Source organism: Cnephaeus nilssonii (genome assembly GCF_951640355.1).
Source record: "Cnephaeus nilssonii genome assembly, chromosome: 23".
Classification (NCBI taxonomy): Eukaryota; Metazoa; Chordata; class Mammalia; order Chiroptera; family Vespertilionidae; genus Cnephaeus; species Cnephaeus nilssonii.
Genome location: NC_137094.1, coordinates 12,971,795 through 12,997,964, shown reverse-complemented (window position 1 = coordinate 12,997,964; position 26,170 = coordinate 12,971,795). Strand labels below are relative to the sequence as shown.

At 40.7% G+C, this 26,170-nt stretch overlaps 1 protein-coding gene across 4 annotated transcripts in view; it reads right to left on the bottom strand.

Annotated features, from left to right (window-relative positions):
* Positions 1 to 26,170, bottom strand: part of DISP1 (dispatched RND transporter family member 1) — a 121,116-nt gene that overhangs the window by 48,366 nt on the left and 46,580 nt on the right. The window contains exon 1 of one of the 4 annotated variants that reach the window (XM_079763692.1): positions 9,356 to 9,600. The exons of the other annotated variants lie outside the window; for them this stretch is intronic. The gene's annotated coding sequence lies outside the window, so the exon portion shown is untranslated. Of the gene's footprint in view, positions 1 to 9,355; positions 9,601 to 26,170 lie in introns of those variants that run through there. 4 annotated transcript variants of the gene reach the window in all.

Sequence of the window (26,170 nt, the reverse complement as noted above, 5' to 3'; positions counted from 1 at the left end):
AGTATGCAAATTAACCCAACAAAGATGGCAGGTTAATTTGCATGCGCAGGTGCTGAACGGCTGGGTGGGACGCCTGCTATGAGGGGAAGGGCGGGGGGCGGAGGGAGCTACAGGAGCGGCGCTCTGGCCAGGAGCAAAGATTTGCAGGCTTCTGGGTGGCCGGCAGCAAAGCCAGGGGAAGGAAGGCCTATTCTTGCACGAATCTTTGTGCAACGGGCCTCTAGTATAATCCTAATAGGGTCTGTTTGAATTATGGACATTTTATTTGTCAACATATGACATAAAAAGATGTGCTAATGATGCCAAATTTACCCAAAGGTTGCAAACTGTTGAGATGGTTCAACATCTAAAAAGAGTGTTATGAAAAGCTCATGGTAACTTCTTGGAACTGGAAGTCAGAACTGCTGGCGTGGCCAGAAAACTGTCAAGTTCAAATCTAAATGTATTGTTGAAGAGGATACACAGACCTGCTCCACTTACCACAGGAACCATTTAGCAAAGCCATCACTATCCGTCACCAACAGCTCCTCTGGCCTGCAGGCACGTCACCTTCATCCCACAACAGCCACACCAGGGCACCGCTTTTGCCAAGCACTTTCCCATGCTTGAGCTCTCCTGAGTTGATCCTCCTAACAGCCCTCAGAAAAGCAGGTGTGGCAGGCATTGCCGCTCCATTTTGCAAAAGACAATCTGAGACACAGTCCCCTCAGAGCCCGATGCCAAGGTTTGGAGGGCTTTCGGCTAAACTACATTCATAAGCTCAGGTGACGTATTCCAGGGTAACTGGATGCTTCATCAGGTTCCGTAACATCAAACTTAACAAGAAATGGCAAGACTGGATCACCAACAAGGCCCCACATTGTACCCGATCATCTTTGTCAGAAGAGTGATGCTCTGATAGCACAGTTTCACTAGATAAAATACACAGCACTGCCCGGCCGTGTGGCTCAGTGGTAGAGCATCAACCCATGAACTAGGAGATCACGGTTCAATTCCCAGTCAGGGCACATGTCCTGGTTGTGGGCTCGATCCCCAGTAGGGGCGTGCAGCAGGCAGCCAATCGATGATTCTCTCTCATCATTGATGTTTCTATCTCTCCATCTTCCTTCCTCTCTGAAATCAATAAAAATATATTTAAAACAAAAAACAAAAAACTAGCCCAGTGCTTCTCAGAGAGTTAGGACCACTTGGGAATGATGCTAAAGTGCAGATTCTGACAGAGCCCATGTGGAGTGGGGCAGCAAGCTGCCAACAGCATGCCCACCCTGCTGGTCCCGGAAAACACTTAGTGTAGCAAGGCCCGGCCACAAACAAGGTGGGGAAACCTAGAGAATGAGGCCGAAGCAAGGACAAAATGATGCACAATTAAAGCAGATGGACAAAACAAGTAGGGAAAGGACAACACTCGACAGAGAAAGTCCCATTTTTCTGATTAAAACAGAGAAAAGTAACAATTTTAACAACAGTGGTTCTAATTGACAACCAAGTTTAATGCTGGCTCATTTTATGACCCAAACTGTTGTGTGCACCGAAAAACAACCAGTGAAATCTTTAATCTTTTTAGAGCAACACATACATGGACTGAAGCACCTGCCCAGCTAACTGGGGGAGACTGTCTTTTTCTCTCCAGCGGTCCTACATATCAACAGATGGGTGTAGAGAGACCCCTGGAGTCTTTTCACACTGGGATAAAGGCCGGCTGGGAGTACCGCACCCATTATTTACCAATCCTGTTTTAATATAAAACAGCTCCTCTTGCCCTAGCTGGTGTGGCTCAGTGGACAGAGTGTTGGCCTGTGGACTGAAGGGTCCCAGGTTCGATTCCAGTCAAGGGCACATGCCTGGGTTGCAGGCTCAATCCCCAGTAGGGGACGTGCAGGTGGCAGCCGATCAATGATTCTCTCTCATCACTGATGTTTCACTCTCTCTCTCTCCCTCTCCTTTCCTCTCTGAAATCAATAAAAATATATTTTTTTAAAAAAACACAGCTCCTCTTAAAACTGCTTGATGCTTAGCCCCAAATGATGGTCTCATTTCTGATCACCGGTACTAAGCTGACTTATTCATACTTAGTGCTGTGGCCAGAGAATAGATAGCTTCTCGAAAAGCACCAGAGAAACTGACAAAGAATTGGGTTTTAGGCATCGGCTGCCGTGGGCTATTCAAGACGGGTAGGATAAGGACATCAACCAGGTTTTGTCTCCCAGAATATTTTTCCCCTCAAAGGACTATTAAAAATGTGTGTGTTTTTTTAACTCACTGTGTGAAATACTTTCTTTGCAACACCTCTATGAAGATATTGTTAAACCATTATAGAGAACACTGAGGGTCAAAAATATTAAAGTATAACCCATCCAAATCACATGGTTAAACTTCAATCTCAGACTAGTACGTCTCGAAAAGCAAGGCTTTTCCACTACCTCAGGATGCTCCTAGGGCATTGCCAAGTTCAGCTAGCTTTTATAGGCCCACTAGAGGCTACTGATATAAAGTTCGGTCTGAAGGTCCACATGAAAAATATTGTCTGAATTCAGTATTTCCCAAGATAGTTTAAAAAGGCACAATCCAGCACTTAAGAAACGTATTTCAGTGAATTAAGTATCATATTATGCAGACCTGAAAAGCAAGGCCATGGACTGGGTCATGTAGCATTTTAAAATATATATTTTTATTGATTTTAGAGAGAGAGGCAGGGAGAGGGATAGACAGAAACACTGATCAACTAACGCCTGCACACCCTCTACTGAGGATCGAGCCCACAACCCAGGCCATGTGCCCTGACCAGGAATTAAAACCAGCAACCTCTTGGTTCATGGGTCGATGTTCAACCACTGAGCAACACCAGCCAGGCAGTCATGTAGCATTTAGACTATTTCAAAATAATGTCACTGTGACTTGACAGCAAATCTGAATCTTTAATAAAGAACCGGCACTTTTAAGGAACTATAAAGAATGGTCTTAAATAAGGAAATATAATCTTCTTCCCTGCTGAGACAAATTAAATTTTCTTATTTTTCTTCGAGTTCATGAACTTTCTACCATTAAACTCTCCTTCAGTAAGAACATTTCTAAATATCTTCACTTAATCACCTATAAACATTTTATATGTTGCAAAGAACTATACAAAAATAAATTATTATAGTTATTATTTCCCTTCAGCATAAACTGCAATGCATTAGAAACCATTTTCCCAAGACACTGTCATCCATTTGAGAATAGCCTAAATATACATTTCATAAGAACTTTCTAGGTATTAGTATGCTTTCTATCACACCATGAAAAAGCAAAAAATCCAAAAGTAAAGATTACTATTCTTTTACAATGAAAATGTATTACTTTCCTATTAAATTTATATTATTAAGGTAGATAAAACTTATGATAACAAATACTAATGTTGAAAATGGAAACCTACCTAACACTTTTATATAACTTCTTTTAATATGAGGTGTGTGTGTGTATATATATATTTTTTAAATATATTTTTATTGATTTCAGAAAGGAAGGGAGAGGGAGAGAGAGAAACATCAATGATGAGAGAGAATCATTGATTGGCTGCCTCCTGCACACCCTAGATTGAGCCCCCAACCCCAGGCATGTGCCCCTGACCAGAATCGAACCTGGGACCCTTTGGTCCGCAGGCCGGCGCTCTATCCACTGAGCCAAACCAGCTAGGGCAATATGTGGTATATATTGTTAAAGGCACCCATAAACTAGATGTTATATGTTTCATTATTACCAAAAATGTTCATAATATATATGAAGAGCTTTATGATACAGGGAAAACTTAAAATTGCCAGGCAAAGTCCTCTACCCTTCATATTTGCAACAACAAAAATAAAAATCAAATAACCTTAGGAAGTGTATGTGCCATAGCAAATCTGAAGACCCTGAATTTAGGAAGCATCTTATTGCTGGATGTGAGTTAGGCTGTCACGGCAGAGCTATTATACCTGCAGGGGTGAGCAATAGCAGTGTCAGGGCTGCGGAGACATGAATCTCATTTCTCTCCTTTATTTTATGTCCAATGTGCCTGTGGTAACAGATCAATGTGGGAAGAGAAATGTGGGTATAAAATAAAGTTTATCTTTCACAGTCTGGGGTAAATGACAGTCAATAACATCCTCTTTTTAGCATAAAAGCTATCTTCCTACATATATATTTCAAGAAAGATATATTTCCCAAGTTCATCCATAAAAATTATCATTCCACACAATCTTCACCACTTCTCCCCACACTTACAAGGGCTATATTCATAAGCATCAGTGCTCTTGATTGAAAGAGAGAGGTTTCTTATATCTTTGAGTTCCTATTCCAGATGAATTTAAATTCCCCTTAAAATATTCTATTCCAGTTTGTCTCAGTGGATAGAGCGTCAGAATGCAGACCAAAGGGTCCCAGGTTTGAGCCCAGTAAGGGCATGTACCTCGGTTGCAGGCTCCTCTCCAGCCCAGGCCCTGGTCAGGGCTCCTGTAGGAGGCAACCAATCAATGTGTTTCTCTCACATCGATATTTCTCTCTGTCTCTCCCTCTCTCTTCCACTCTCTCTAAAAAAATCAATGGAAAAATATCCTCGGGTGAGGATTTAAAAAATATTATATTTCACTAGTTTTATTAAGCTGCACTAATTTCTACTGAATCTTAAGTCTGGAGACTTATGTTCATTTGGATAATTAAGAATATGCAAAACATAACTAGAGAAGTTTTCTATAATCAGAAATATCAATAGTCTTTCAAATTCTAGAAAACCCTCTGATAAGTTGTCAACTAACCCAAGAACCGGCCAAGACATTCATTGAGAGTCTGCGGCAAATCTTGAAGGAAATGCAATAAATATCATAAATATTCACAAGTTACAAATCTATGACAGCAGTCTCAGCCCTTTCTGCACATTACAGTCACTCCAGTGATAAATAAGTAAAAAATTACAGACACGGTCCCTGGCTCTGAGGTTATGATTTAATCCATACTGTAATGTGGTGTGGCCATTAGTTGTTGTTTTTTAAATATATTTTTATTCAAAGGCCAAAGCTCTATCCACTGAGCCAAACCAGCTAGGGCAGCATTAGTATTTTTAAAAATACTCCCCAGATGATTCTATTGTGCAGCTAGGGGTGAGAACCAATGACTTACAGTTTATAAAAGTAATGCTAATCCTATATAATAAAAGCCTAATATGCTAAGTGTCCAGTCATCTGGTCAACCAATCAAAGCGTAATATGCTAATGATATGCTAAGGCCACTCAAATTCTCACTATGATGTGCACTGACCACCAGGGGGCAGTCGACCAGTCACCTATGATGTGAACTGACCACCAGGGGTAGACCTCTGACTGTTAGGTTAGCTTGCTGCTGGGGTCCGGCAGATCTGGACTGAGCGAGACAGGCTGGACATGCCCTGGAGCCCTCCTGCAGTCCCTCCCTGGCTGGCTAACCTCCCATGTCCCTCCCAGGCCCTGATTGTGCACTGGTGGGGTCCCTTGGCCTGGCCTGCACCCTCTCGCAATCCGGGTTAAGGGACCTTCCCTCTCCAGGGCACGAATTTCGTGCACCGGGCCTCTAGTCAATTTATAAGAGCAAGCAAATGCCACTCAAAATAGTCAACATTCAAAACATATTGCTTGAAATAAAGAATGCTGCTGTATAGTTTTAAAAAATTGGACCAAGTACTTCATGTTAGATATGCTTTGGAGTATTTGATTATCTTAACTTTTTTTTGGTTATAATGAAAGGGGTTTCATCTATAGTACTTTTAAAGTATAAGCATGGGGACAAGGGTTCAGCAAAGAGAAATCTTTATTAAGACATTAGTTTGAGAGACAACAGTGCAGAATGTATGTGGAATAATGTTGTGGAGACATAAACGAGTGGTCACATACCCTCAATCACTTAGAGATCATTTGAATCAAGTTTAGGATATAGCCAATTTGTCTCATGAGTTCATTTAACCCTCAAGAAAAACTATACCCCAACACCTGCCAATCTCTAAAAAAATGAAGCATGTTAGAAAAGCTATTAGAAAGCATGTTTTCTAAAGTTTTATGCAAAAAGAATAAACCAGTAAGACAGAAAAGATTTTTTACTGCATTTTAAGCATCTTAAATGTTCCAATTCTCGGATCAGACAGCCTCCAGACAGCAGGCCTGCTACCTCGCCCCACCTCCCCACCAAATAAGAATTACAAGATGCCTTGGTCATAAACAGGTCCCTCAAGATGGGATAGGTCTATCGTGAGACCATAATACTTCATCTTGAACTATTTGGCTCCACTAACATCGCAAAAAAAGGCAAGTTTACAAGTGAGCAGTGTTACTGTACCACCCCAGTCCTGCTCAGAAACAGGCTCAGATTACTGAGCTTCACCAATGCTGCGAAGGGATCACACGCGTCTGAAGTCACCACGCGTGTCTAGGACTTCACACATCTCAAAACCTCAGACTTAGCAGCTCCAAGGAAACATCCATCGCGGAGGTCAACCCAATTAAGAAACGTCTATTCCCAGACGCTGCGAGGCAAAAGAATGGGAGAGTTTTGATGCCATCTTCCATAAAGTCAGAAATGGAGACCAATCACCATAAAGGCCCTGGAAGTTGTCTGACTTAGATAGCAAGGTGTGGGTTTGAATACTACACTTGGAGTTATCTCAGCTTTTCCCACAAATGCTAAGTATCTGAGACCACCAGGCCCCACTCCCTGCTGCTTGGGGAAGTCTGAGAAGCAGCAAATCAGATTCCTAGAGCAGCTCCCAGTTGGGTTCTCCCCACAGAGTGCTCCCCCACCCCCGACATCTCAAGGGGTCCCTCCGCCCACTGAGTGATCTGGGAAATGGCTCTCAAAGTTTTTGCATGAAACACATTTCACTTAAAGGACTCTGAGATGTTAAGCGTAGAAAAACATCTTTTCTTACTTGAATTGGGTCAGGAAATTAACTTAGTAATAAGAGCCTGGATACACCTTTCAGAAGCCTTTTTCTATTCTTTACTTAAATTACCACTATAAACGCTAATGATTTCTGCTGTTTGCTTTCTTGGATACATTAGATGAACTGAAATTATATTTACTGTTCCTGTGGGATTCCTGCTTGCACACAGAGGTAATTAAATCGTATTCTTCAGTTAACTAGGTGGCTTCCTTATTTATAGGCATATGAGCACCTGTAGTGTTCCCTCTGAATACTTCTCTTACAATCTAATATGTGGGCCTGTCATAAGCGAGCCTGTTTAGTAGAGATTAAAATGATGAAAGAATAGAAGATAGAGAGAACAAAGGCACCCTTTTCCCCAAGTCTCCCTTTCCTAATTTGCTATAGTTGCTTTGTTTTTTATATTTTTTCCAAAAGGCTGGCAGGCTAAGCAGTTCGTTTGTCTACTCCCTGTGTTAGGATGTGATCAATAAATTACAATTTTTTAAAAAATGGGCAATGTTCACAGTCAGCGTGCCAAGACTGTGCATCGCCCACACGAGGGGTAAGAGGGGAGCTGCGAGTGAGCGCGCTGGTCCAGCCCCAATAGCTCAGCAGCTATAAGGAAAGGTACCCAGCAAACACTGAAAAGCGGGTTCTCCAACGCTTGCCAAAAAGGGCTGACTGGTTCAGTGTAAATGACAAAGCCAACTGGGGTGAGATGAAAATGTTGGCTGAATCAATTTTATAACACATATAACTCATTTCCCAGACCGAGGCAAGGGTAACATGCATTTTCTTTTCTTTCATTTTTAAATTGAATTTGTTGGGGTGACATTGGTTACGACTTTGTAACACATCATCTGCACACCGCGTCGTGTGCTCACCACCCAAAGTCACCATTCTGCCCTCGACCACCTCCCCCAAACACCCTCACCCTCTGGCAATCACCATTCTGTTATCTGCATCTCTTATTTTTTTTCTTAATCCCTTCACCTTTTTCACCAGAAACATGTATTTTCTCAACTGATTTGCAGGGCCATCATTCCAGATTCTTAAGTATAACACATTTTTTTCATAATCAACACAACTAGCTCATGCTCACGGTTCGATAATTCAGGTTTGAAGTGTAAGCTAGATGGAGCGTGGTAGCATAAAAAATACTCCGCCTTGTTTTTACATACAGCAAGCTACAAGTGGAGCCCAAGCCAATGAAATACTCGGATAGACAAGGTTTTGGCAGTGAAAGCATTCTAAGAGAGTTTTTTGTAGAAATGCAAAATTGTAAAATAAATAAAATATTGCAAAAAGACTACTTACTTTGACATTTTAAAAAGTAGAAATGTGTCAGCCTACATTAAAACCATGGGAAATAGTGACCTACTGTCTACAGTGAGACACTGGTTTAGAGCTTATTGACAGTTTGGTGACTTCCTAGCCATCAGAGGGAACTGGGGTTTCATTAAATTATAAATACTAGCATCTATTATAACCTTCTGGTGGTTAGAAGTACATATTTCATTTTTCTTTCAACAGGAATACCTGTCAAATAATATTTTAGCAAATTGTGAAGTACGTTGTCTATTTATTTCTTGCATTTTCACTGAAGTCATTATGATCAGTCCATGATTTGCATGAAATACCTGTTTTATGAAATTTTTATCGAATTTTCTAAGATGTACATTTTGCTATCAGACACACAAATATTTCACAAGTTAAACTAGTTTGAATTTTTCTACCAGTCACATATAAATGATCCATCCTCATTTTAAACAAAAGTCAATGTGGCAAATATATTCTGACTTGTGCTTTAAGTAATGAATCCAATTATAATGTAGTTACCATTGTTAAATTAAAATGCATACAGTACATAAGGCATTTAATGGACTCAAATACAACTGGAGGATGTTTACCAAGTTGTGTCTTCGAAATGAACACTGATAAGAATTAAATTTGCCTGGAAGTTCAGTCCCTACGTGGTTCTTCACAAGACTTCTATTTTTGTAGGTGGGAAGATGCTGCTGTTTTATTCCTTTCTTACAATATCTGATTCACAAACGCGATTCAAGTCATTCCTACAAGTCTGCATCTAGTTCGCTACGAATGGGTAAAGAGCAGCACATATTTTTTAAATTCTCTGACTTAGATAGTGGTTAAAGGAAAACCTCAAAGCAGGAAGCAATGGTTTACGGTGCTTTAAATCTGAGGTTTCCTTCCAACTTCATAAAGAAAGCACATTTGAATAAACTCTCCTAAGAAACAGCTTGCCTCACCTTCTAATGCAAGAGGACAATTTAAATACATATCGGATTTTAATGCATGGGGAAGCCCTTCCAAGTTTACACGGAAAAGCAATCGCAAGTTGGAAGTTTAAGTGCGATTCTAGAAGCACAGAACAAAGTCCAGTCTCCCCAGATAACAAATGGGCACATACCCACGCAGGAGGCAAAGGATTACCTTGATGTTGAAAGAAGAAAGTTCCCGGCTCCTCTGGGTCGGCAAAGGATCGCAGCAGCAAAAGCCCCAGCGGGCTGCAGGGACACAGCCCAACAGCAAGCGAGCAGAACTGGGCAGGAGAGCTCCCAGCGAGTGCAGGGCAGAGGGAATGACAAGAAGGTGCAGATCGCTCTGAATGAGGCGTGTTAGGGGCTGGGACTTGCAGTGTTTGCTCTCCTATAGGGCAGGAGTTTCCCTCCTACTTAACCCCTAGGGGCAAGGTCTTAATAATGGTAACAGCTGGCATACAGAGGGGCTGGATCTGAGCACAAGGTCACCAGCCAGGATATGAAGGTGACATGTAATTTCTAGCCTTTTCCTGCTTCTACAGAGAAATTGCACGAAGGGCTGTTTTCAGTTATGCGTTCCTTTGATCTCTTGGATTTAGAGTTACTTAGTAGATTAAAGCCATGCTAGCTGATATTATTTGCTTGCTTAGACTAACTTCAGTGTCGCAGATTCCGTTTTCTGACACGCGGGGCTACTGCATTTAAACTAACACAAATAAACACCAACCCGTGTTTATTTCCGAGTTCCGGGGATTCTGCTGTTCCTTCGCAAAGGGCTTTTGAGACCCTGCTTTTTAGGGCAGCAAGTTCATAGTTTTTAAAAGAGGCAGAGTCTTCTTTATCAAAGAAGCAAATATTGTTTAAAAGTTGTAAGTGCTTCTCTGCAGTTTTCCCAAACGAAACCAGCACTTTGTTAAAGGAAACTGACGTGGCCTTCACACGTGGGCCCCGCTGAAGCCACAGCCACAACATAAAAACCTGGTAAATACCTGCAAACAACCGCTTTAAACTGACAAATGACATCCACTGGCAAACAAGTGATAATTTACTGAAATCATGAAATCTAACTCTTCATGACTTCTTTAATGAAAACGTGGAGGCTGTACTGATTAATTATATGAAGACAGCACTTGCAAAATGAAAGAAAATAACACCAAAGCACAAGCAATCAGACAAAAAAATAGGTAAAATTGGACTTCATCAAGATAAAAAACCTGTATGCATCAAAAAAGACAACCCATAGAATGGGAAAAAATATTTGCAGATCATATATCTAAGAGGCTAGTATCCATAAAACATATAGAAACTTACAATTCAATAATAAAAAGATAAATAATCCAATCTAAAAGAAATCGAAGTATTAAAATAGACATTTTTCTGAAGAAACTATACAAATGGCTAATATGCACATGGAAAGAGATGCTCAACATCACTAATCACTACGGAAATGCACATTAAAACCACAGTGCAACACCACTTCTCGTCCACTCAGATAGCTATAACCGAAAGAAGGAAAAACATATGTTGGCAAGAATATGGAGAAAGTGAAACCCTGATGGGAATGTAAAATGATGCAGCCACTATGGAAAACAGTCTAGCAATGCCTCAAAAAATTAAACATAGAGTTACCATATGACTCAGCAATTTCGCTCCGAGGTGCAGTTGATTTTCATTATTTGAGGATTCTGTAATTACAAACTTGCTGAAATTTATTTGTAACCCCAAGTAACCCCTCGGAGCGTTTGCAGGCATCAGGCATGCGTGTGCAGAGGTGGAAAATGTGAGCCCCGCTGAGGATGAGCAGGCGACTGCCTCCTTGGTTCAGCTCTCAGGCTGTAAACAAGTGTTCTTTCCACAGTCTATGTAATGGCCCTTTTTTCACACGTTTGTGCTTTTTCTGGGTAATTTCACTGTTTAAAATGGCCCCAAAATGTCATGTGCAGTGCTGTCTAGCATTCCTAAGCTCAAAAAGGCTGTGATGTGTGTTAAACAGAAACACACACAAGACAAGTATTGATTGGTTGTCAAAAATGTAACTCTAGCCTGGCTGGTGTAGCTCAGTGGTTGAGTGTAGACCTATGAACCAGGAGGTCACAGTTCGACGCCAGTCAGGACACAGGTCTACATTTCAGGCTCGATCCCTAGTAGGGGCGTGCAGGAGGCAGCCAATCAATGATTTTCATCATTGATGTTTCTAAATTTCTCCCTCTCCTTTCCTCTCTGAAATCAATAAAAATATATTTTATTTAAAATGTAACCAGATACTCAAAGTAACCTAGTCCTGTATTTCCCTGTGAAGTGATCACTCAGTAGTCACCAATTCAGCACTGGCAGTCTTTCTGAAATACAACTAGGACAAATAAAGAGAATCAACTGTATACACCCAAGAGAACCGAAAACATATTCATAAAAAAATGTGTACACAAATGTTCATAGCAGCATTATTCATAACAGCCAATGAACAACGCAAATGTCCATCAGCGGAAGTCTGGATCAACCCAATGTGTCCATCAACGGGACACTATTCAGCATAAGAAAAAGAATCACCGATACGTGCTACAACATGAATGGACCTTGAAAATATTATGCTAAGTGAAATCCAGACACAACAACAGGTCACATATTGTATGATTCCATTTACACGAAATATCCAGACAGTCAAATCCATAGAAACAAAAGGTAGATTTGTGGGAACCTGGGACTGGGGGGGGGGGGGGGGGAGAGAGGACAGAAGATAGGAAGTGACTGCTCATAGGTATGCAGTTTCTTTTTGGGTGATAAAAATGTTTGGGGATTAGATAGTGGTGACAGTGGTAAATACATTAAAACCCACTGAATTGTACACTTTAAAATGGTGACTTTTATAGTATGTGGATACACCTATCTCAATAAAAAGAAGGTATACGTTTCTAACTATTAGACCAGGGGTGGTGAACGTGTGGCCCGCGGGCCGTGTAAGGCCTGAGAAGTCATTTGGTCTGGCCCTGCCAAGGCAACCGCAGGCAGGACTCAAAATTCAATAAATCTAGGAGCTTTTTTCATAGCAACATAAACTTATATGAAATGAATTATATTAAGCGAATGATGTTATAAATACCCAAATGGCCCTTGGCAGAATCAAGGTTCCCCACCCTGCATGAGACCAGTAGTTCTAACAGGCATTCATTCGCAAACATGAGTGTGTGTCAGAACCTCCTAGAAGACCTGCTAGGAGGCAGACTGCTGAGTCCCATCCCCAGGGATCCTGGCTCTCAGGACTGGGAGGGGGGGGGGGAGGCGGGGGGGACTGGGAGTGTGCTTTTCTGGAAGTTCCCGGGTGATGCTGCTGCTGGTCTGAGACCACATGCTGGGCGTCCCTGCATGAAAGACCACGCATGAGCTCATGAGCTCACAGCGGGTAGAAAGAGCCAGGCCTGCGGAGGAAATCGACAGGAAGAGGGAGGGAGGGAAAAGCAGAAGCACTTAGTCAAGTAAATATATTGAAAGAGCCAGTCCCTGCGATCTTAGGGTATGCTGACGTCATGCCGTATGGATGCCAACTGCTATAATACCTAAAAATCCCCAAGGAGGAATCGGAGAATTCAAATGAAAGCGAAGGCGTTCACCCTTCTTTGATGGTTTGGTTGAGTTTATTAAAGAGGCTAATGCCATTTCATTGTGCTTGTCCTTGCAAGAAAGGCAAACACGGGCTCTGGGGTGGTTGATCCCATAAACAACTTCAAGAAGGCCCTTCAATGAGTTCAGGTGTCACAGAAACCGAATACCTGAAATCTCCAACTCATAAACTTGCAAATTCTAAGTTACATTAGTAGGTAGGTTACTGGTTTGTACATTTAACCACTTGATTTAAAACTGTTGGGTTCGCTCGGTTAGTTGGAGCATCATCCCAATATGCCAAGGTTGTGGCCTTGATCCCCATATGAACATCAAATCAATGTTTCCCTTTCTCTCTCTCTCTCTCTCTTTTTCTCCCTCTTTTCCTTCTTTTTGCTCTCTAAAATCCATAAATAAAAATTTTAAAATCTTGTTGTGTTCATGTAAAAATAGACAATTTAAAGTACACTTTAAGTATTATCACATGGAATACATTATTTTATAAATAATAGTATTATCACTTCATTATATTTCTCAATATATTATTTAGAGTGAAAAGAAAATGCTAGTAACTTTATCAAAGACCCAATGTTCTCCGAAACCAATATCCCTGTTTTTCTTAAATCACTTATTTAGGTTTCTTTCTGTCTTCAATATTAGAGAGAGAATACGGAGAGGGAAGGAGAGACAAGAGCTAGCAGGTACTTTTTAAAAACTGGGGCGGGGGGCGGGGTTGGGGGGGCGGGGACCCAACCACCTGCTGATTAACAAACTCTTTCACATCTGAACTCAGGCCAAAACGTAATCCTAGATTTTGTTATATTTATTGACATTTAGAAATCCCACCTAGTAATCTGTGTGTGTGTGAGTGTTTGTGTGTGTGTGTGTGTGTGTGTGTGTGTGTGTGTTAAATGTGCAGTTATAAATGAGTAAACTGTGGGCTAAGCTAGACAGTAGAGTCCCTTAAAAACCAGTCAGGTTTTCTTCCAGATTGGTCAAGTCACAGCTTAGCCATTAGAAAGGACAAGTTCAGAAAAACAAGCCATGGGAAAGTTTTGCAGATGACGCCCTACATTGCATTGTGGTGTTCCTGGAATACCGATGGCTGGGGATGGGGTTTAGATTTCAGACGTGAGAGGGGCCTCTTACAGGGAGCGGAGGAAGAGGGGAACGTACGTGGCAGGCAAATCCTTGCTGGGCAATTCACAAACAATGGGACACAGGAGGTAACCACTAACCAGCCCTGCCTGACGCCCTCTTGTTCACCACGCTTACTTTAAATTAGGCTAAGGTGGCATCCTAAGAACTCCTTCTTAAAGCAGGCTTCTCTGCCTGATCTTTTGGGCAGGAAAGAGGGGGAGAGTCAAAGGGTCCCTAAGTCTTCTCAATAAATAGCTTAAGTCAATATCCCAAAAAGGCAGCTCAGGGGGCAAAACTTCGGTCCCTTAAACTCTCCAAGGACATTTCAGTATGTGTCCTGCCAGAAGATCCAACTCAGTAATCTAAAATATAAATTACCTCATCCTCCTCAAATAGCATCTTGATTTTTCTTTCTTTCAGTCTTTGTCCCCTGACCCCCAAATTTTCACTTAGGTATTTATTTACCGATCTGTGCTGCATCGGGATCTAGGATGAGGGTCACCTTTGACCGTTATGCCACCGCCTACCCTTGTTTGTTTGCTTTCAAGAGCAGCCACTGGCACGTACACCCACCCCTTCCTTCCCATTCCGTCTCCCACTTTCTACGTCCTAATGCCCCTCGGATCGCTGCCACAGCCTAATGATGTGACTCACCTCTGCTCTCCTACATTTCAACCTCAGCAACACAGAGCTTCCAGATTCATCATCGTAACAGCGGATCCCCGAGCTGCTCCCAACGCTAACCACTGAGCCACGATGGCTGGGCTCTAGTATCACTTTTCTACCCTTCAGGAAGATCTAGTACCTGGCAGTACTTAACAAATGTTAATTTTAAAAAATGACATTTTATAATGTGTCACTGCTACATATGTCCTTTATTAAACAGAATATATGTAGTTTTGGAAGGCAGTCTGCAAAATAAAACTCAGTACACAAATCCTATTTTCCTGCTGATGTATATGGGCCCCAAGGATCACAGGTGTGGGAAAGAAACAACGACCAATATTCCATATATTTTAAGAATGACTGCCATGTTGCACTGTTCTCTGCTTTTAAATTCTGAATATTAAACTGCTGCTGAATAATAAGAGATGTCAGTTATTGGCCTTTATCTCTAACCAGTAGAAGTCACTCAAGAAGCCAATACGCAAGCTTTTTCTTGGATAGTTCTGAAAATTTCTTTTTGTTTGGTTTCCAAGGTAGGATTGTCCTTGGCATTAGCAGAAATATTTTTAAAGAATGAAAACAAATAAAAGAGGTCTCCCCCACAGTGAGCCATTAACTTTAATGGACTTTCTGTTTAATTGCCAATTGATTTTATTGTAGCAATTATGAGTTCTGTGATAAAGTGTCTTGGAAATAGGTGAATCTAGGAAACTTAATTTTTACTCATTACATCCTGTGCTTGATTCGATGAAAAATGATCAATACAGTTGACCCTTAAACAGAGCGGGAGGGAGGAGAGGGATAAAGGTGCTGACCTGGTGCAGTGGAAAATCCACATATAACTTCTGACTCCCCAAAAAGTTAACTACTAATAATCTACTGTTAACCAGAAAGAAGCCTTACAATAATATAAAGTTGATTAATGCATATTTTATCTATTATATGTATTACATACTGTGTTCTTACAATAAAGATAGAAAAAACAAAATGTTACTAAGACAATCAGAGCCCTGGCCAGGTGGCTCCACTGGCTGGAGCATCATCCCATACACCAAATGGTTGTAGGTTCGGTCCCCGATCAGATGTACACAGGAAGCAACTGATGGATGTTTCACATGGATGTTGTCCTCTCTCTCTCTCTCTCTCTCTCTCTCTCTCTCTCTCTCTCTCTCTCTCTCTCTCCTCCTTTCTCTCTCTCAAATCAATTATATATAGCCAAAACCGGTTTGGCTCAGTGGAAAGAGCGTCGACCTGCGGACTGAAGGGTCCTGGGTTCGCTTCCGGTCAAGGGCATGTACCTTGGTTGCGGGCACATCCCCAGTAGAGGGTGTGCTGGAGGCAGCTGATCGATGTTTCTCTCTCATCGATGTTTCTAACTCTCTGTCCCTCTCCCTTCCTCTCTGTAAAAAATCAATAAAATATATTTAAAAAAATAAAAAATAAAATCAATTATATATATATATACACACACACACATCTATATGTATATACATATATAAATATGTAGATATATCCTCAGGTGAGGTTTAAAAAAATTTTTTAACCATAAAAAAGAGAAAATACATACAATATCCACGTATAAGTGGACCCGTACAGTTCAAACCTATGTTGTTCAAGGACCAACTGTAATCCAGAAAGCATTTTGATCATCCAGAATGCAATTCACTTACTGATCTGTACATACCAAAAGTGTTAATGAAGATCAAAAGCTCAGGTATATATTTTAAAGCAAAAGGTACAGAGATTAGTAACTTTCAGACAAAAGGCAGTCTTCTTTTTTTCTGTGGAGAAAAAAGAATCTTACTGGGAAATATCAAAAGTAGCCAAAAATGTCAGCCCTCCTTAGCTGAACTGAAAAATTACTATGAAAAAAACAAAAACTTTTAAAATGTGAAAAGAACTCCAGCAGGTTAGTTTACGATGGGTCTCACGTTGGAATTCTGGGGAACATTTTGTCTTGACATGAGCAGTGTAAACAGCTTGCTGCCCGAGTCTGTCTCCCACATGAAGTATAAAGAATGTGCTGTGTGTTGGAGGAGAGAGGAGGCTCAGATTTGATCATTTTATATCAAAAACAACTGGATCATTTCAGCCATAACAAAATAACTAGACTGTGGATCGTCTAAGAATATAATCTGGTACTGCACAACGATTTAAAAGCAAAACATAATACACCCCTGGACTCTGGAGAATTTCCCAAATATTTTTGGTTTGCAATCTAGGATTTCAAAATAAGATGTTTTACTTTCACAACAGATATGCCTGGCAGGAGCTCCCCGGCCAGAATGAGGACCGCTGCGTCTTAACTGTCACTTAATTAGAACATTATCTTAACACCTTCGGTTGCATTGTTGCCAGACCTTAAATGAATCTAAATGAATGTGGTGTGCCTATGTTCAGAGGGATTATGACCAATAAATTGAAATTTTCTGTAAGTCAGACTGCTAATATTTATGGCGAAAATTACCCTTACTTTCCTTATGTCATGAAATAAAAATACCTGCCAGTTAATTTTCCAAGGAAATACATGTGTCACCTGCAAACAAACACCCGTCACCAGAGCTAAACGCTTAGATTACGTAATACTGTGACATATCACATTCTCTCGCATCAGACGAGGTCGTATGGGAGAAAGCCAGTGAACACTCTAACCCTATTTTATTTATTTGTATTTCTTGTAATATGTGGTCCTATTATTGTTGGCAAGAAAGAACCTTAAATTACCCAAACTCTAAGAGAGAAGGCATTATTAGGGTTAGGTATTTCACAAATGTAGCGGGAGTTGATTTATATGTTGAAAACACACTTATTCATTATTCAGAAGTTTCAAGCACTTCAAAATTATGCAACTCGTGCTATGTCTGGCTTCAGAACATTTTTTATATAAAATAAAATTCCGTGAGATGGCTGCTAAAAGATAAGAAAAAATGTAATAAAAATAGAAAAGGAGAATATTTTTATCAAAATTTAAGAATGCAAGATATATACCAGAATATTTTATTTAGGCCTCTCAAAAATCTTTTAAAATATTCCAACATAGCAGTGTTGTTAGACTTAAACCACAGGCATGACTGAAAGGATACATTTATAAACAAGGGACATTAGAAGCTAGGATTAGGTCATGGGAGGTAAAAGTTTTCTTAATATCTTTAAAGACAGCATGTCACAAAGCTCAGCACATGCCACTTCAAAAACATAGAAACAAAGGTCATCACAATGACTGATATGCTCCACAATCAGGCTTTGCAACAACAGGCATCTCTGGCCCATTCGCTGCGAAGCCCAACGCTGAAAGCTCAGGCAAGGGTTCCAGTTGGTCACTGCCACCCCCGAGTGGCAGGCCTTTCTGGGCTGTCAGCCAGAACGGACCTCCTGGGTGTGGACTGGTAAATGCTCCAGCTCCGGTGGTGGGAACTGACATGACGAGGCAGCTGCCCCGAGACCCACACCAAGACCCACGTGTGTGCTATGACGTGTCCACTAGACGTTGGCCTCCTCAAAAGTCTCAGCATGTATACCTGGGGCCAGAGGAAACCTGCCCCGGTCTTTGGAGGTATCCTTCACCGTCAACATCTTTAGAGAAGAAAAATCCACAACTTGCCTTGTTAACCTGTTCCCAGGAACTCCAATGACTTAAGATCCCAAAACCTCTGACAAAAATGTAAGGGGAAGTCTTTAAACTGAATTTAACATTTCTATTCCTTTATAACAAAAAGCTGTATAATGAAAATGACCACGACTAACATGTAACAAGCACTGGAGCAAGCACTGCTTTGGCAAAGGAACACCACAGGAGAGGGGCAATCGGTTACGCTGATGGCAAAGCAAAAGTAAAATAAGCTCCCACAATTATTTACTAAGAGTTCCAAGTCATGTTAACAGCAGGATCTCACCAAGATGTCCTCTGCCTTCACAAGAACCCCAAAGAGCTGTGTGTCACCGTGCTATTAGCAATGTCCAGTACTCAGACACTGCACAGTCCTGTCACTGAACGTTCCTGATGCTGCCGGGGAAGAAAGGGTGACAAGAGTGTTGGAGCCCGGCAGGTGTGGCTCAGTGGATAGAGCGTCGGCCTGCGGACTGAAGGGTTCGACTCCAGTCAAGGGCACATACCTGGGTTGTGGCTCCATCCCCAGTGTGGGGTGTGTAGGAGGCAGCCGATCAATGATTCTCTCTCATCACTGATGTTTCTATCTCTCTCTCCCTCTCCCTTTCTCTCTGAAATCAATAAAAATATATATATTTTAAAAAGTGTTGGAGCGCGGCAGGCGTGGCTCAGTGGTTGAGTGTCGACCTATGAACCAGGAGGTCACGGTTTGATTCCTGGTCAGGACACATGCTCCGGTCGCGGCTCAATCCCTAGTAGGGGGCGTGCAAGAAGTAGCCGATCAGTGATTTTCTCTCATCATTGATATTTCTAACTCTCCCTCCCTCTCCCTTCCTCTCTGAAATCGGTAAAAATTTATTTTTTAAAAAGAGTATTGGGGAAATGAAACTAGTAAGCTCTTTGTTCTCTTCCTAAGTTACAGCGTCTGCCTTGCTTAGTCACCCAACAGTCTTCGCTTTCCTGGACATCACCGTCAACCACCAGGAATCCTGTGGACTCTGCTTCGTTTCCTCAAGTCTCATCCCCTCGCACAGTGAGGGCACCGTGGGCACAGCCTCAGTCACAGCAAAGGAGTGGCAGGCACTCCCCTGTGCCAGCCCTACGGGAGATTAGGCAATGCACTGCTCACTCCTTCCCCTGCCAAGTGGAACGCCTTAGTGACAACAGCGGCCACACCCTCCTGGCTTTGTACTGAGTCAAATCCGCCTCAGGGACCCAGCTCAGAACCCCTGGACAGAAACAAGCAGAATGTCACAAACCTCTAACACAGCCCTGATCCTGCATAGCGCTAAGATGTACCTTTTACTTAGATCAGTGGTTCTCAACCTTTCTAAGGCCGCGACCCTTTAATACAGTGCCTCATGCTGTGGTGACCCCCAACCATAAAATTATTTTCATTGCTACTTCATAACTGTAATTTTGCTACTGTTAATGAATCATAATGTAAATATCTGTGTTTTCCGATGGTCTTAGGCTCTACAGCAGCGGTTGCGACCCACAGGTTGAGAACTGCTAGCAGGATCGCCTAAAACCATCGAAAAACACAGATATTTACATTACGATTCATAACAGTAGCAAAATCACAGTTATGAAGTAGCAACGGAAATAATTTTATGGTTGGGGGTCACCACAGCATGAGGAACTGTATTAAAGGGTCGCGGCATTAGGAAGGTTGAGAACCACTGACTTAGACCAAAGCGTGCCTTTTGGAAATAACCGCTTTTGCTCATCTGTGATTCTATTTGCAACAACGGTTACTGGCAATACTGACACACCCACGACTGGTACCGAAGGCAGTGCCAGGGCCACCACAGCTGGGCTCAGCTTTTATGAAGCCAGGATGTGCGAAAGATGCTCAGTATCTGCTACCAGGATCTTAACTTCCTTACATTCTTAGACACAGTCGAAGACTCAAGTTGACAAGATCTCTCAGCACATCTACTAAGACGGGACAGTATGTAGAGTCTTATTCTCACAGTGATAAAGAACTCTGTAACCTTCTCAAAGGGCAAGTGAAAAAAGGGGAAGGGGCAGGTGAGAAGACAGAACAAGGAGGTAAGATCCTGGAGTCCACGTCGTCTTGTCTCTGAGGGCAAAGCCACCGAGCCGGTCAAAAAACTCACCTTGAATCCAAATTAATAATCATGTACAGACCTCACCACGCCACAAGAGGGATTTTTTTTCTGATTCCTAACTTCAAAGCATAAAACTAATATATCCCATTGGTATAATACATGCTGAAAGGCAATTAAAGCTGTGTACAGTGGTACCCTGGACTCTGGATTCTGGTCCTACGCTTGGAAAGTTCAACTGTGGAGTTGCACAAGTTCCTTTTAAAAATGTAAATCCTGGTCCCTTTGATCAAGACTGACTTCAAATAGAGGAGCAAGGAATTTTATAACAGCCAAGGATTTTAATGATTTCCTTCGGATCACCTGGCGTCAGGGGACGCCTGTCCTGGCTGGGGTAGAGGAACATGTAATAGTATTATTTATATAAACTGAACTTACCCATTTTTTAAGAATGTTTTTAAAGAAATGACCTACTCCCACTTTCAAGTACAAGTTTGGGAAGAAGTTATCCCCACTTGGCCCTGGAGTGTTCCAATTATACAGAAGATTTTATGGGCGTTAGCCCAAAGATGAATGCCAGTAAGAGGGTCCTACTTTATTTTTCACCGATTCTTTTACTGAATGTTTAATGCTAATATCTTATGATTTTTAAAGACTAAAGGTTAAATAGTTTTTATAGGGAAAGAGGAAAAGGAAGCTACAAGGGCAACATCTCATTGCTAAGCAAATAAAAGAATGTAATTTGAATAATGTAATATTTTATGAACCAAATTCTTTTTTCAAATAAAGTAACTTGGATGTTCATATTTTAGGTAATATGGATCTAACAATAATATTCCCACTCTATATTTACACACACAAACTAATATTTTGATATCTGAAAGCTTATTATTTTATCCACAAAAAATAAACTTAGTCCATTAACTTATTTGCTTCATTCTTAATATTTTATATGATGACTCCATCGTAATTTTATATTTCATTTCACAGGTAAACCTTTTAAAAGAACACAAGCGACTACCAAGAACCAAGGAGATAGGGTGAGGGCGATACTTTTCACAAAAATCGAAATAAATATTTTTAATGTACTAAGTCCCAATCACTATTTTTTACTTTATTCTGAAACTTTCAAGCACAGTTGCAAGTTTCCTAAGTGCTTTTTTAAAAAAGCATTCCTGCTGTAAAAATACAGTCCCTCAGGTTGAGCGCCCTGCAGACTGTCTCATATCACAAGGCCACATCTCTGCATATGGCGGCCCCGCTCCATCCCGGTCCCCACTACCTCATCTGTCAGAGCTCAGACATGAAAACACGTGCCTATCACTCTGCTATTTTTCTAGCTCACATTCTTCAGTGAAACCTAAAGTAACCAAATAAGTTCAACAAAAGTTTACCGAGGCTTATGGATATGGTGTGATTGGCTTTTTTCCCCCTGCCGTCTAAGAAGTCCTGAGAATACATTCCTCTTAAAAGGAGCAATTTGATTAATCATGAATCAACTCCCTATAATTAACTTTAAGAAATCCCTTGTAGAAAGAGAGTTTGACATATGAGGAAACGAAGGCAAACAGGGATAAAAGAGGAGAGAATGAGAAAAAGGAAGTAACAGGCCAATGGTAAAAGGAATGTGGGAAACGGAAAACAGGCAGTCTTAATATGATAAATTTAAGACAAACACATCAAACAATGGGGGAGAAAAGGAGCAAGGCGGAAACGAAAGTAATCTGAGGGGAAAATAGGAAACAGAAGGGTGAGGACAAAATCTAGCACTGAAAATTAGGTAAAGCAGAAGAAAATTTAGGTGGTGTATGCCCCTAATCTAACGGAGCAGTAATCTTGGTTTCTAAAACAACTTATTGGGAGAAAAACCACAAATGGAGACAATTGCAACCTACGGAGTTATTACAAAAGTAGGAATAAGCACTCCTGGGCACTGCCAATCTTGAGATTCCAACTCGGTTTTTATTATAACCCCATAACATCCATCCTAATTCTGGACACAGGAACTTGCTTAAAGCACATCAAAATAAATAATGCTTATGAATATCCAACTGCCTTTGATTTAATTTTCTGTCCATCACACCTCTTTGCTTTATAATTTTATCTTCTAGGAGAATAAACACACTGAGTGTAAAATATATTGTTCTGGTTTGAGCTAGTTGTGTTCCCACTATAACAATACATTAACATTGTCCTTGAGAAATGGCAAGTCTCCGGTTAGTTCTGGGTAAGCTGGCAAGTGTCCCTCCATCTGCAAAGCTGAGAGCCGGCGGTTACGCCACCAAAGCACAGACCTCTCCACTGCTGTCCATCCAATGAGTCATATTACTGCACAGCTGTCCTAACTCATCAAATCGTGACATCATCCATTTACAGCTGAACGTGACTTCAGTGGGCATCGCTCCTACAGAACCCCTTCTCTTCCAGATAGTACCTGGCCAGCTTGCTCATTTCAGAGTCCCTGGGAGGCCCTTTCACATGGGGTGCAGGGACTCTCCCCGTCCCTCGTCCCTCAGCAGGAGGCTCTGATGCAGAAGCTCTGGAGTAGAGCCCTGGTGTTTGCATCTCTAACAAGCTCCCAGGTGACGCAGAAGCCGGGGAACCGCACTTTGAGAACCACTGCTGCTCTAGCTTCTTCCCCGTTCTACTACATCCCACAGAGTTAACTGAGCTAATCCCTCAGTCAAGAAAGTCATGGAGTAACCCGGGGATCTCATACTAAAGCTAGAACGCCTCAGTTCAGTATGTAAGGCCCTCTTGTTAAGATTCCTCATTGATCCCCCCTCATCTCGTGGCCAAACTAACAAACCCTCCCACAGTGCTTGCCACCTCAGCTGTCCTCTCCCTGCTGAAAGGCTCTCTTCCTTACCTGCCAATAAATGGTCGCGATTTTATCAATTATTTGTATGCATCCAATAATTCAACAAATGTTTATGAAGTACCTGTAATATGTTAGTCACCTTGCGTAGTGCTATGAAAAGAACTGAGGTTAAAACCTTCCATAGTTAACCTCAAATCAACTCTAAACATCCATGCTTCTATGTTCACCTTAGAAATTAAATTCAGCAGGCAAAATGACTGACCCCAACGCTCTCGGAACTGGTTTTCCCAGGAGTAGAAATGGAGATAGAGTGAGTCTTTATATTCTCTTCCTTGGCCCTCTTATATAACTTAGTTTCCATTTCAAAGAGCTCTAAAAAGAGTTAAGGGCATAATAAAGATACCACTACATATATGTTGAATAGATTTATAATACCTTCCTCTCATGTAGCAGGTTTTAAAAAGGAATTGCTGCCCTGGCCAGGTGGCTTAGCTGGTAGGAACACCGTCCCAGACATCAAAAGGTGGCGGGTTCGATTCCAGGTCAGGCACATACCTACACCCAGTCAATCCCCAGTCGGGGTGAGTACGGGAAGCAACTAGTCGATATTTCTCTCTCTCTCTCTCTGTCGCTCTCTCTCTCTTCCTTTCTCTCTCTCTCAAAAATCATAAAAACATATCCTTGAGTAAGGATTAAAAAAAAAGTAATTGCTAATAATTACAGGTAGATGCTTGGTCTTCTCTCCAGATAGATGGAAACTAAAATATTTGAGGGCAGGAAACAAGCCTTCCATCTTGGCATTTCTGGAGTTTAACAGAACCAATAGGTGCTCAAAAGTTAAACAAAAGGATGAAGCCACTCACTGCCTGTTACATTTTCAGATAAAATATTTGCACAGATAACACTACAGCAATACATGTATAGTGATAACATTTTATTCACTCTTTTGAATAAAATATCTTTCTTAATCCTCAAAGTCAAAATCCTATGAGTACATTTTAAAATGTGCTTTTACTCATGCTTAGCTAATTTTTAAATATTTATTCATATTCCAGTACAAATCTGAATGAAGTCATGTAAGTTATCCAAAACTAATAACCCCATGGAATAAATGGAATTATTAATGATAAAGGAAGCTTTCACACAGACCCAATTAAGTAATTTTATAATTTTATTAAAGCATGACAGAAGAGTCCATGTAAGTGCAATAAAGTTTAATGGAAACTCAGTCTGGTACTAAGAGTAGGCATTATATGCAATGAAAGCATAAATTATAAATAAGAAATAATCTCACAAGTCTCTATTTCCTCAGAAATTAGCCAACATATACTTATGATCAAATTTATGTGTTCAGAGTTTACAGATAGCTATGGCAATGCTATATATTGTTTACACAGTCTGCATTTGAAAAATGAAGTTATTCTTTAATTAGTCATTTCTAAGCCAACGTTAATGGTTGTTTGAAAATGAGGCTCATTACATGATTCTGTAAATGTACTCCGTAATAACTAACATTAGCACACAGCTGTACAAACATATTTACCATGACCTAGTCTCCCACCACAGGTGTGTATTTTCCATCCTGAGCATTACTAATATGTATCTCAGACTGGCTTGATTTAGCATTAACACTGAAGGGAAGAAATATTTCTTAAATTATTTAACTACTTGTAAAATAAAATGTTAACCCAACAGAACACTTAATATGTCATAATCCATCTTATTTTTTGCATGTTATGCTCCAACTTGTTCCAAAAAAAAAGGTTTATGGTAACTTCTTAATTCCCTTTTTATTTTAAGATATATTAATAATAAAATACTAATCTAGAAAGCAAATAAAATCAGTCTCAAAATAAATTATCTGACTTGCATTTACCAGCAAACATCACTTGCAGCCATGACTACTATATTTTATGTTTTTCTAGTAACATAGTAAAATAAAGCTTAGGAAAGTAAAAAATTCCAATAGTATAATCAAGTGATTAGAAATCACGTTATTAAGCAAAGCAAAAGTCCCTGAATAAGCTAAAGATAAATTATTCTTTCTAAATTTAATAAAAAGCGTATTAAGAGAAAAGGTTTCGGCACTGAACCTTTAGCCTCTTTTGAACATCAAGAATAGTAATGTGTTAAATGACACTACACAAGTCTACAACTATGTTAGTAAATAATTAGCATCTACAGTACAGTTCAGAACAAATGCTTCATAATGACTTATGACATAACAGATTTCCTAAGCAGAGGCTTAGGGAGTTCACACAAATACATTTTCTACCTAACAAATAACTCAGATTCAATCTTGGAGATCACTTTTTAGTTTTGAAAGAATAAAATAGATTAAACACCTCACAATGGCATGTAATCAAATACCGTCTATGTTTCCAGTGATTTCTAAAGATGTCTAAACCTTTACATAAAGGACATGAGACTATTTTTCAGCTGTTGTCAACACCCATTAGCCTCATCCTTCCTGATTAGGGAAAGGAAAGAGCAGGCTACTGTTCTTTCTTTTCTACAAAAGGGATCTGAACTATAGGAGTACACAGTACATATACTAGGTTTTATTTGATCTAAATGCAAACACTGAAGCAGATAAGGATAATAAAAAATGTATGTAAGCACAAAATCAATGTTTATTCACTCAACTGTCTCTTTCTAAGGGACTGCCCAAACAAGGCGTTAACACGCAGGAGATCCCCTCCCTAGCTTCTGAGCAAACATCTCTGGGAATGTGTTTGATATCTGATAAGTCAAAGATTTAGAGGAATACTGTTCAGTATAATTGGAAGATAATGTCAAATATCTCTGGTATCAAGACTTTGACTGGAATGTCATGTTAGAGAGAGACATGCCTAGACTCTGAATGTCACCAGAAAGCTTTAAGGAATTAAGAGTGACTTTGGAGGTAGATAAAATCCCCTTGGGGGAAAAAGCCTGCTTATTTACATGGTTCAGGGCAGTCTTTCCAGGTAAGGAATGAAGGTTGCTTTCCTGGGAAACGGCAAAGGAAGAATCACGAGACATTTTTGGGGACCTCATGAACTTGAAGAATCCAAAAGCTATAGGTATTGCACGCAAAGTCTGATG